The following is a 12,526-nucleotide window of genomic DNA, read 5'->3' on the forward strand; positions in this document are numbered from 1 at the left end:
GGTGGGGGGGGGATTGTCTGCATTCTCTGTCAAGATGCTGACTATCTCAATCCCCTGAGCAAGACAGTGACATTTTCTCCCCCAACAACTCCCACCCACAGTGCAGGAGCTAATCAACAAATATACTTTGTGCTTTGAATCAGTGACGGTATGAGGGGGAGCTGTGGTTACCAGTCCTGTTCCTTTGACGGAATGCCCACAACCCTTTTCTCCATCTCCATATCAAACATCGGGCTTTCAAAGTTCCTCTACAGGAACGAAGATAGCTCTGGGTAATCGTTGTTTTCCAGTACAGGACAGTCGGTGGTCAGTAAACTACCAGGGCAATACGCATCTTCACACCACAATTAATCTGGAAATGTGATGATCTGGTGTTTATCTGGACCAGGCCTCTCTATCCAGTCAGGAGTCTGTTAATAGAATTTACTGTACGAGCCTCCATTGATGAATCCAATTAATGAAATAGCTTTGAACTAATTCTTGAGTACTTAAATACTGAGTTCTGAATTGAGGCATCTAAAAGTTTGTCCACTGTCTGTTCCCATTGAAGATGTTCAACAGAAACACAAGGAGACTCTGCGGGCAAAAACTGAAACACTGAGAGTGAACACAATCCTGATGAGGGAGAAGGTGAAGGTTTTCCAACTGGTTGATCGATAGGCTGAGCTCACGGTCATTTCTACTGTTCGAGATCGGACACTGGTGGAACATGAGCTGCTGGCAAGAGGCAGAGACCACGAGGAGTGGAGAGAGAAATATCTCCGTGGAGAGCTGGAAAAATTCGGGACTGAAACATTGTTCCAGAGCAGTAACTCCAAATCTGGGAGCTCGGCAGCAGTGGCTGGAGCCCCGGGGATCGGGAAAACAACGATGGTACAAAAGATTGTTTACGACTGGGCCACAGGGAAAATATACCAACAATTCCAGTTTGTGTTCAGTTTCAAATTCCGGGATTTAAACTCCATTAACCGTCAAACAAGCCTGATGGAACTGATTCTGGATCAGTATCCTTACTTTGGGAATATCCTGAGAGAGGTCTGGAAGAACCCAAAGAGATTGCTGTTTATATTTGATGGTTTGGATGAATTCAAGCACAGAATCGATTTTGCTGACAGTCAGAGAGACACAGAACGCAAGCACCAGTGCCCAGATCCCGAGTGCTGGTGTGAAGTGTCTGACATTGTGTACAGTTTAATCCAGGGCAAGCTGCTCCCAGGGTGTTCAGTGCTGGTGACCACCCGCCCCACTGCGTTACATTTATTGGAAAAGGCTGAGATCAGTGTCTGGGCTGAAATCCTGGGATTTGTTGGTGAGGAACGGAAGCAATATTTCATCAGGCATTTTGAAGATCAGACGGTGGCTGCAGCTGTTTTCAAATACATGCAGGAGAACGAGATCCTGTACACCATGAGCTACAACCCCTCCTACTGCTGGATCCTCGCTCTGGCATTGAGCCCCTTCTTCACACAAAATGTCAGGGACCCGCAGAAAGTACCCAAGACCATCACCCAACTGTACTCCTACTATATTTACAACATCCTGAAAAACCACGGCCGAGAGATCGAGAACCCCCGTGAAGTGTTACTCAGGGTTGGTCAGATGGCCTTCAGAGGAGTGTCCGAGAAGAAGATTGTGTTTACGGATGGAGATTTGATCAAGTACAATCTGCAGCCTTCCCAGTTCCTGTCCGGGTTCTTGATGGAGCTTTTGGAGAGGGATGATTCTGGCCGGTGCGTGGTGTACACATTCCCACACCTCACCATCCAAGAGTTTATAGCTGCAGTTGCACAATTCCTGACTATACATCCCGGGGATATCCTGAAATTTCTCACTGAAGCCCACAAGACGACAGATGGGCGATTTGAGGTATTTCTCCGTTTTATTGCTGGTCTCTCCTCCCCACTGACAGCTCGGGGCCTGGAGGAGCTTCTGGGTCCATTTCCTCATCAAACAACCTGCCGGGTGATTGACTGGGTGAGGGAGGAGGTTAAACGCCAGAGTGGTAACACGAGGAGCGAAGCTGGTAAAAGGAGCCTCCTGAACACATTACACTACCTGTTTGAGTCTCAAAATTGTGGGCTGGCTCAGGCCACAATGGGATCTGTGGAAACACTTTCATTCAGTCGAATGCTACTGACCCCGATTGACTGCGCGGTCCTGTCTCATGCCATCGGAATCTGTGATACAATAAAACATCTCGACCTTTTGGACTGCCACATTCAGTGTGAAGGAATCCAGCGGCTGGGGCCCGGGCTGCACAAGTGCCAGGAGTTGAGGTAACTTCATTTGTCTCTCACTCTGTACTGTGATACTGTTCCAATTCAAGGTTATTTCAATGTTAAGGAATTTGGATGAAACTGTAGTGAATCAGATAGTAAAGAACTCTGTCAAATGAGCAGGGGATCTGTCAGTAATTCCCCAGTCAGGAAGGTTCTGTGGTTTCTTTGTGAGGGGATGTTAGACTTCATCAGATCAGTGAACAATGGCCATGAGTTTAATGGTCGTAAATGACAGGGATGGCAGTGTTTTTGCTGCCTGTGACACGTCCATTGACAATGCCCATGTCACTGTTTCTGACACCCAGGCCAACACTGATTGCAGCAGGTGGTTTGGAGATTTACACCCACTTCCCCTGAAGGTCAGTGTGCTGACCCAGTGAAAGCTATTGTCTCCCCCTTCCCATGTGTGCCTGTCACCATAACTCCACCTGCGTCATTTTGCTCTTTACCACCATATACCCAGACTTCACGTGGCCATCTCCTCTCCGATTGTGGGCCTCAGTTCAGGACAACCTTTCCCGCGCAATATATGTCCAGATCACCTCCCTAGTGGGACAGATACTTCATTGATCTAAAAGGGAATTACAGTGTTACACTGGCATTAGAAGTGCACAAACATGTAAGTATACAAATATGAGAAGAGAAGCTGTAAAGAATAAAAATTAAGCAACTGAAACAGTCTAACAGGAGAGAGTAATCACATCCCCGGCTACAGATTGACTTATTATAGAGTCTAATGACCGAGGGTAAAGATGACCTCATATAGCGCTTTTTGGAACAGCATAGTTGTCTTAGTCTAGTACTCAGAGTACCCCTATATTCAGCCAAGGTGACATGCAGAGATGGAGAAACATTGCCCAGAACTGCCAGGATTTTCCGAAGGGTCCTTTGTTCTACCACAGCCTCCATGTGTCTAGTGTGACTCCTATAACACTGTCAGCATTTCTGTTCAGTTTATTGATCCTGTTGGCATCACCCGTGGTGATCCCATTCTCCAGAACACCATATATAAGAGATTATACTAGTGACACCAGACTGGTAGAACATGTGAAGGAGAGGCCTGCATGCGAAAAATGAACGCTATCTCCTCAGGAAGTAGAGGCAACTCTTTCTTTTCTTGTACCCAGCCATGTGTTGGCTCTCCACTCTAGTCTGTCATCCAGGCTCTTGTCCTCACCACATCCACGTTCTCACCATCAGTAGTAACAGGGAGCCGTGAAGGTCTGGTCTTCCTATGGTATGTCAACATCTCCTTTGTCTTACTGAGTTGAACTGCAGATCATCTTTTCTGATTACTATCCTCCTAAGGGATCTCCGTACCCCATCTCCCATCCTCCTGTGGGATATCACTTCCCTCGTCACGTTCTTCCTGTTAGGATCTCTCTTCCCCATCCGCCTTACTTCTGTGTGATCTATTTCTCTACCTCTTCTTCCTGTTGGGATCTCTCAGCCTCATCCCCCATTCCTTTTAAGAGATCTCCCTCCCCATCCCACTTCCTCCTGAGAGATATCTCTCCCCATCCCCTTTTCCTCCTGAGGGATCTCCCTCCAAATACCCCTTTCTCCTCTGGGATCTCCCTCCCGATCCTCCTTCCTGCTGAGGGATTTCTTTCCCCATTCCCTTCCACCTCTGGGATCTCTCTCCCTCACCCCTTCTGCTAGAGGATTCTTCCCAATCCCCCTTCATCCTGAGTGATCTCTGTCCCAATCCCCCTTCCTCCTGAGGGATCTCACGCCCCCCAACCCCTTTTCTCCCATGGGGATCTCACTTTCCCCATACCCTTTCACTCCTGTTGAATCTCTTCCTCGATCATCCCGTTTCCTTTGTTATCTATCTGTTCCAGTGCTTTTACTCTGGTGGAGTCACTTACACCATCACCTCTGGACATTTTCCCACCCACAACTCCTTGTTGTGGGAAACAAAATGTGGTAAGTTTACAGGGACAGAACGACAGACTAAATTACTAACATTCGGTGACTAACCTGGAGCTGAGCAATTCCGATCAGTGATTATCAGAGGTTTTAATGTTTCCTCATATCTCCAAGTGATGAAAATCCCTCAGACCCACCGTTGGAATCACTTGATTCATCAAATTGTCTGTTTGAGTTTAGACTTGGGTGGAATGAACTGGGAGATTCAGGAGTGGAACTGGTGTCTGCGGCTCTGATGAACCCGGAGTGTAAAATACAGAAACTGTGGTAAGTACCAGACTGTGGGAGATTGTGTTTACCGTCACTGGGTGTCTAATACTGAACATTAATATGATCAGTTGTCAGTACCATCTCCTGTCTCTCTGTGTCCTGCCCCTCACTCTCTCTCATCTCCAGGCTAAACCACGTGGGTATCACCGAGGATGCTGGGTGCTGAGGATCTCATCTCCGCACTCAGTACAAACCGGTCACTGACAGTTCTGAACCTGAGTGGTAATGACCTGGGAGATTCAGGAGTGGAACTGGTGTCTGCGGCTCTGAGGAACCCAGAGTGTAAAACACAGAAACTGGGGTAAGTACCAGACCGTGGGAGATTGTGGTTATAGTCACAGGGTGTCTGACACTGACCATGAATGTGCTCAGTAAATGTGTTTTGATAAACACTGGGGATTTGTACCGTCTCCTTTCTCTCTGTGTCTGTCACTCTCACTCTCTCTCATCTGAAGGCTAAGGGAGGTCAGTCTCACAGATTCTGGTGCCGAGGATCTCTCCTCTTCCCTCAGTACTAACCGATCACTGACGGAACTGGACCTGAGTCGGAATGAACTGGGAGATTCTGGAGTGAAACTGGTGTCTGCGGCTCTGGGAAATGCAGAGTGTAAGATACAGAAACTGGAGTAAGTATCAGACTGGGAGGTAGTGACACCAGAGATACCACACTTCCCGGCCCCTCCCTGTTTGACCAGCTGCCTTCCAGAAAAAGGTCCAGAACACTAAAAGCCAGAATAAATAGACTGAGGAACAGCTTCTACCCCGGAGCAGTGGCCACCATCACACCACTCCCACAGAACAATGACTGAAACTGTGAGCACGCACATGCACACACAAGGACTCAAATACTTGCAATAGAGGCACTTTGGGCATTATTGTGATATTCCGGTGCTGCAGCAACTTATTTACTGCTACTTATGTAGTTAATACTATTTTTCTATTACTGTCTTGTTTTTATCTACCGCTTTACTTAATTGCCTGAGAGGAAGCCAAACAGAGATTCATTGTATCTATGTATAATGACAATAAAGATCATTCATTCATTCATAGTCACTGGTTGCCTGACACTGAATATTAATGTGATCAGTGATTGTGTTGCTCATAAACACTAGGGATCTGTACCGTCCACTATCTCTCTACATCCTTCACCCTCACTCACTCTCATCTCCAGCCTGGACGATGTTGGTCTCGGAGACGCTGGTGCGGAATATCTCGCCTCCGCTCTCAATACAAACAGGTCACTGACGCAGCTGAACCTGAATGGAAATAAACTGGGAGATTCAGGAGTGAAACTGGTGTCTGCAGCTCTGAGGAACCCGGAATGTAAAATACAGAAACTGCAGTAAGTACCAAACTGTGGGAGATTGTGCTTACATTCTCCGGGTGTTTGACACTGAACATTAATGTGATCAGTAATAGTGTTACTGATATCGTCTCTTGTCGCTGTGTCCTTCACTCTCACTCTCTCACATCCAGGCTGTGGGGTGTTGGTCTCACAGATTCCGGTGCTGAAGATCTCGTCTCCACTCTCAGTATGAACCGGTCACTGACAGGGCTAAACCTCGGATGGAACTCACTCAAAGACCGATCTGCTCCCGCTCTCTGCCGCCTCATAGAGACCCTCCCGAATCTGGAGCGGATCGAGTGAGTGTTTGTGTTAATATTCAGTGTGGTAAAATATCTGCAGATCCGCGAGATATCTGCCGATACTTGTCTATGAGTGTTGTTGAAAAACTTTTTAAAAATTGATACATTTACGGGATGTGGAATGTGGGCGTCACCAGCTGAGCCAGGATTTATTGCTCACCCGCAGTTGCCTTTGAGAAGGTGGTGAGGACTTCTTGAAGCACTGCGGTCCCTATGGTGCGGGTATACCCACAGTAGATTAACCCCAGTCCCTGTTACTGATACTGTTTTATAAGCTGTTTATTTCGCTGATTGTTCCATCTGTTTCAGGCTGCGGTACAATCAGTTCAGTTGGAATGGAAAGGAGGAACTGAGGTCTCTGCAGGAACGCAGACCTGGACTGGACGTGATCCTGTGAACATCTGCTTGTGGGATGGGAAGATTTTACCCTCCCTTTTAATGGCAGCCCTGTAGATTTAACTCCCAATGGTTGTAATGGACCCTGTCTCCAGACAAGACCTCGGCGATGACTGAAGTGATCTGCAGACACGTAGTCCCACATTCCCTGCGGCGGCACAGCTTTCGCTAGATGTCCGGGTGCAGGTTTCGCCAGGGGGACCCTTGGGAATTACACCACGAGGGTTGGGAGTCTGGCCGATATAATACCTCGACAGTGACCCTGGATCTGCAGCAATCTCAGACGCTGCCCTGATGTGTGATTTTATAATCATCAGTTCCCCGATGCAGAATGACGGTGAGAAACGGGAGTGATTATTCAACCTGTCACTCGTTGTCACTGTTCAGTTTATTGTGAGTGACTCTCAGTAAATCGGCAGCAGCTTATTTATTCCCCCAAACCGGTAGGACACATGTTGTTTAATACATATTTGACATGATAAAATAAATTAATCTTCCTGTCTTGATGTCTGACCTGAGTTGTATTTGATGCATAGTGACCTGAGGTTACTGCTGACCCATGAACCACATTCACTGCAACAGTTGTCCTGAGCTCCTCACAGTGGCACAGCACAGTCTCACCTCCAGGCTGAGGGAGGTCAGTCTCACAGTATCGCGTCCCTCTCCCCGTCTCAGAAACTCCTTTCTGAAGAGGAAGGATGAGTGTAAGCGGTTTTTAGTTTCTGTACCCCTCTCACTGGAAGTTTTACCACACGTGGTTCCTGGTCTTCATATGGCAAACAGTGAAATTTACCGGGGTGGTTCCTCATCTGTCTACTCACCTGGAGTTTTACTGAGCATGTTTCCCAGCCTCTGGATTCTCCCTCCACAACGCTTGGAGTAATAACTCACAGAATCTGGAGGTGATTTATATTTATATGAAGTATATTTATTATTTCTGATAAACAGTCCTTGAATTCCAGTGGAGGGTGGTCAAGAGAGTCTTTCATTTCAGAGACCCCCGATTGAAAATGGTCTCTAGGGAGAAAACAAAGCAAGGATATAAAACGTTCACCTGGGAGGGAGTGAAAAAACTGTCTGAAGAAGGCTGCCAGGGAGAGGGTGCTGGGCTAATTGAAAATGTTGGTCATGGAAGAATCGATGGGCTGATTGACAATGGGCATCATTGCCAATCGATGACTTACAAAGTAGCCGAACAAATAGTGGATGTATTAGTGATAATTTTTCAAAACTTTAGATTCTATATTAGTTTCTGAGAATTGGAGGGCAAACGTAACCCCACTTTTTAAGGAAGGAAGGAGAGAGAAACCGGGGAATTATAGACCGGTTAGTCTGACTTCGGTGGTGGGGAAAATGCTAGAGTCAGTTATCAAAGATGTGATAACAGCACATTTGGAAAGCGGTGAAATCATCGGGCAAAGTCAGCATGGATTTGTGAAAGGAAAATCATGTCTGACGAATCTATAGAATTTTTTGAGGATGTAACTAGTAGAGTGGATAGGGGAGAGCCAGTGGATGCTGTATATTTGTATTTTCAAAAGGCTTTTGACAAGGTCCCACACAGGAGATTAGTGTGCAAGCTTAAAGCACACCGTATTGGGTGTATGGTATTCATATGGATAGAGAATTGGTTGGCAGACAGGAAGCAAAGCGTGGGAATAAACGGAACCCTTTCAGAATGTCAAGCAGTGACTAGTGGGGTACCGCAAGGCTCAGTGCGGGGACCCCAGTTGTTTGCAATATACATTAATGATTTAGACGAGGGAATTAAATGCAGCATCTCCATGTTTGTGGATGACACAAAGCTCACACCAGCCTGCGCCGCTCTGGAGAAAACAACACAAGTTTGTCCAGCCTCTCGTTATAGTTCATGCCCTCTAATCCAGGCAGTATCCTGGTAAGCCTCTTCTGCGCCCTGTCCAAAGCCCCGATATCATTCCGAAAATGGGGGCAACAAGAACTGTATGAAACACTCCAGATGTGGTCTAACTAGTTTTATGAAACCGTGTCACGAACTGTAACGTTTTAGAAACGAACCAGCAGCAATAGAGTTCGCACCGGAGTCTGGTTTTGATGTTAAAATCACTCTCTTTATTAGTATCTACTTATAATATTGTAACTTAATGAAATAAATGAAAGTTAACAGTGTTATGTGTAGATACGTGTAAATGTATCTCACAGACTATCGAGCGTGAGGGAACAAAGCTTAGAGTCTTGAGATGGTAAAGTAGGAAAGTTCAGTAATCCACGGAATAAATGATGGGACAGAGATATTTGTAATCCAGGGTGAAACGTAGAGAAAAGGCCGTTACTTCGACATAACCGTCGACGAAGTTCTTATCCGCTGAATCCGTCCAGATACGAGTTATCAGCGAAAGTGACCTGTCACAGGAATACCGTCTTCCCGGGGTTACCACACAACATACCCAGGCGAGGGTTAATACAAGATATTCCCAAATCCACTGTTATGGATTATACGAAGTGACAGCCACACACATTCGTTGTGGTTCCGTGTACCGATGATCAACGCTCTCTTGCGGGCATAGCAGAGTTCCAAGCCTCAGCTGCGACTAACTGAAGCGATCAGCTTTTCCGGTCTCTCTCTCTCTCTAAGTCTGACTGACTGCCTGTCTGCAGATCGCTCTCTCTCTCATGGTTAATCCACAGTCAGCGCTGTCAGCCTGTGACTGACGTCATAGTCCCGCCTCCTCACGCCGGCGCTCTTAAAGAAACAGTCACAGTACGACCGCAGGCTCGGAACGGCTGCAACACAACTTCCCGACTTTTGAACTCAATGCTTCAACTAATAAAGACAACCACGCCATTTGCCTTCATAACCACCCGATCAATCTGTGCAGTCTCTCTCAGGGAGCGATGAACTTGGAGTCTGAAATCCCTCTGATCATCAACACTTCTGGATTTTGCATTTAACAGTGTACTGTCTCATACATTCGACCTACCGAGCTGCCGAGATGATCATCACTAATCAAATCTCACTGAGATTTCTCAGGTCCTCTTGAATTTATTGCCAAGTGCACAAGTACGGGAAGGTACAGGGACAGAGAAATACTGACTTGTGGCAGCATCACAGGCAAGTACATTCGGATAACACACGGAACAGAAATATACGATTCTCTGTCAGTAAAACTCTATAAATATGCAATATGTCATTAACAATATAAAAATACATTGTGTCATGATCAATATTAAAATGTGCATTTGTGTCAATAACAGACTTGGAAATGTTGAATTTGGTCCCTGTCTCCATTCCCCCTGTAATCCACAGCCAGCTCCTTTGTTTTTGTCACAATGAGGGAGAGGTTGTTTTCTTGACACCACTGTGTCGGGGTGATGTCTTCTTCTCTATACGCTGCCTCGTTATTTGGATTCAATGTAGTGCAGCCAGCAAATGTAATTAGCAGATTGGAACCCGCCACTGCAGTCCCACAGTGCACTGAACTCTGGGGAACTCCAAACGCTACCTCCTTCCAGTCTGAAAACGACCCACTCATCCAGACACACACTACCGGCAGTTTATCGATCTCCAACGAAAAAGCCTAATCACCTACTCCCGATGTTCAATACCATTGCTGTCTCTGAGTTTACTACTGTCAAATGCCGGGAGGGACATAATAATCAGAAAGTCTCCAGTCACAGCCGTGTATATAAAATGTGATCTCAGTGGGTGTGTGGCGCATGCTCAGAATGCGAAGGAGACAGACAAACAGCCAAGTCACAGACTAATGAAGGGGAGGAATGATTCATTTTGATACAGAGAGAGAAGCAGAGAGTTTGATATTGTGCCTGATGCCGGAACTGTGGCCAGTTAGAGGATGAAGTCTTTTTCCTCCGCAACAAGGAGGGAACGACCACGTGTCCATGTCCGTGATCTGACTTGATCCATTGCCATGACGTTGATAGCCGTTTGACGTCATTCATCGCAGATACACCAACAACTTCGCCCTGGGAAGCGGCCGTTCAACTGCTCCGTGTGTGTGAAGAGACTCATTCAGTTAACCCACCTTGTCATGCTCCGGTGAGTTCGCAATAAATAGAAGCCACATTTCTGTCCGGAGTGAGCAAAGAGATTTACTCAATCATCCCAGCTGCTGCAACACCAGCAACTGCACGTCAGGGAGGAAGTTCAAATCATCTGTGTGTTAAACGTTTAACCATCACGGTGACTAAAGGCAGCTGCAGGTTCATAAGGGACTGTTACTGTCAAATTCTGCAGTTCTTGCGACTGCTCATCGCCCCCAGGACTGAACCCTGGTCATTGAGCATTGCAGGGGTCCGTTCTGCTGATGTTAGACTTAAACTAGACTGGTGTTTAATATTCTGAATCTGTGAAAGATAAATCACTTGTATCAAATTCCATGTCTCACTGGAGAGGCCTCTTGGCCCATCTTGCTCCTGCTCATGTTTCTGTTCCATATCAGTATATGAAAATCTACCCCTGCCGTTCCCCTCTCACCCTCCCTGAGATGACAGGTTGCAACTAGTCACCACTCTATGGGATAGAAGATTTGTTACGTACCCCGTAACTGGGTGTTTAAACAGCAGAGGAAGAAGAATTCGTTGGAGCCTGGTGGTACCAAACTAAAGATGTTTATTTATAAAAATAAGCAAAACCATAACAATAATGCAAAGATACATATAAAACAAGTTAGCAGTAATAAGCCTCAAAGTGTAGGAATAATAATAAGCAATAATAAACAAACTCTATTGATGTCTAGGGGCAAATGTATTGTCATAGAAAAGTATGAAGTTCAGTTCAGTTCATGAGTACTGATGTAGTTATGGTTGTTGTATTGTAATCGTTGGAGAGAGAGAGAGAGAGAGAGAGAGAGAGAGAGAGAGAGAGAGAGAGAGAGAGAGAGAGAGAGAGAGAGAGAGAGTACTGTTGTGAACTACAGAACGAAGGAGGGATAGAAACTAATGTATTCATATCCTGTTCAGTATCAACACGGCGCTGCCAACACGGATCCGCCGCAGGACAGAGAATATCCGAATAAAGAATACCGTCAAACACCTGATGTGTAGAAAAACATATCCAAGGTGCAGACAACAAAAGTAAGCAAATATCATTCATAAGTGAAGCTCCTGAAAGTGATTCCACAACCACGAAGCCACTCATCACCGCAGCCGATTCAGGAGTCCATTAGATGCAGGCCAGCGCCGATATCAGTAAACCTGATCGAGCGGTGAGTTGAACCAGCCCTTCCCTTGCTCCCAGCCCCGACACCACGACGGGTTCAATCTGACACGGCAGTTAAATTGTTCAAATTGCCGATCGTTCTTCGCTTACAGCCCAGGGCCCTGCCACTTGCACATTTTGTCTACAAAGTTAACCCGGAATGCAACAAAAAAAAAAACGAGGTACAGATATAAAAGATGATATATCAGGGTAATCCAGTCAGTTACATTAAGGAATAAACCAAAAGTCTTTGTCAAGTATTCAGTATGAGAGAGGCAAGAATGGATATTGGCAGTGCTGAGAGAATGACAATGAGAATGGGAATGACAGTGCTGAGTGTGTAATGCAGTTCAAAGAAATGTCGGATGAAAATAACTATTATGCCTCAGCCTTCACTGTTAAACACACCAGCAATATACTTAAAAGTCGCGAATGTCAGAGCGCAGGAGAGGGTGCAATTGCACTTGGTAACGAGTAGGTACTTGGGATGCTGAAAGGTTTGACAGTATATAGGTCACCTGGACAAGATCGAGGAAACACCAGGGTTCGAAAAGGGATTTCTAAGGAGATGCTGAAGCTATTCGTAATGACCATTCAAGAATCACTAAATTCGGGAATTGTTCCAGCGGAATGGGAAATGTCAAATGTCCGTCCGCTATAAGAATGTGCTCGAGGCAGTAAATAGGAGACTATAGGTGAGTTATCCTGTTCTTCAATGACCCAGTCAGAGTCCTGACCTTAACCCAGTCGAACAGACCTGGGAAGTCCATAGGAGTGTTAAACACTGGCGCTCCACAACCAACCT

The 12,526-nt window shown here is 46.1% G+C and overlaps 1 pseudogene; it reads left to right on the forward strand.

Moving 5' to 3' along the window:
- Positions 1-192: 192 nt before the first annotated feature.
- On the forward strand, positions 193-7,287 carry LOC132386097 (NACHT, LRR and PYD domains-containing protein 3-like; annotated as a pseudogene).
- Positions 7,288-12,526: the final 5,239 nt, after the last annotated feature.

The sequence above is a fragment of the Hypanus sabinus genome, unplaced genomic scaffold (genome assembly GCF_030144855.1).
Source record: "Hypanus sabinus isolate sHypSab1 unplaced genomic scaffold, sHypSab1.hap1 scaffold_100, whole genome shotgun sequence".
Classification (NCBI taxonomy): Eukaryota; Metazoa; Chordata; class Chondrichthyes; order Myliobatiformes; family Dasyatidae; genus Hypanus; species Hypanus sabinus.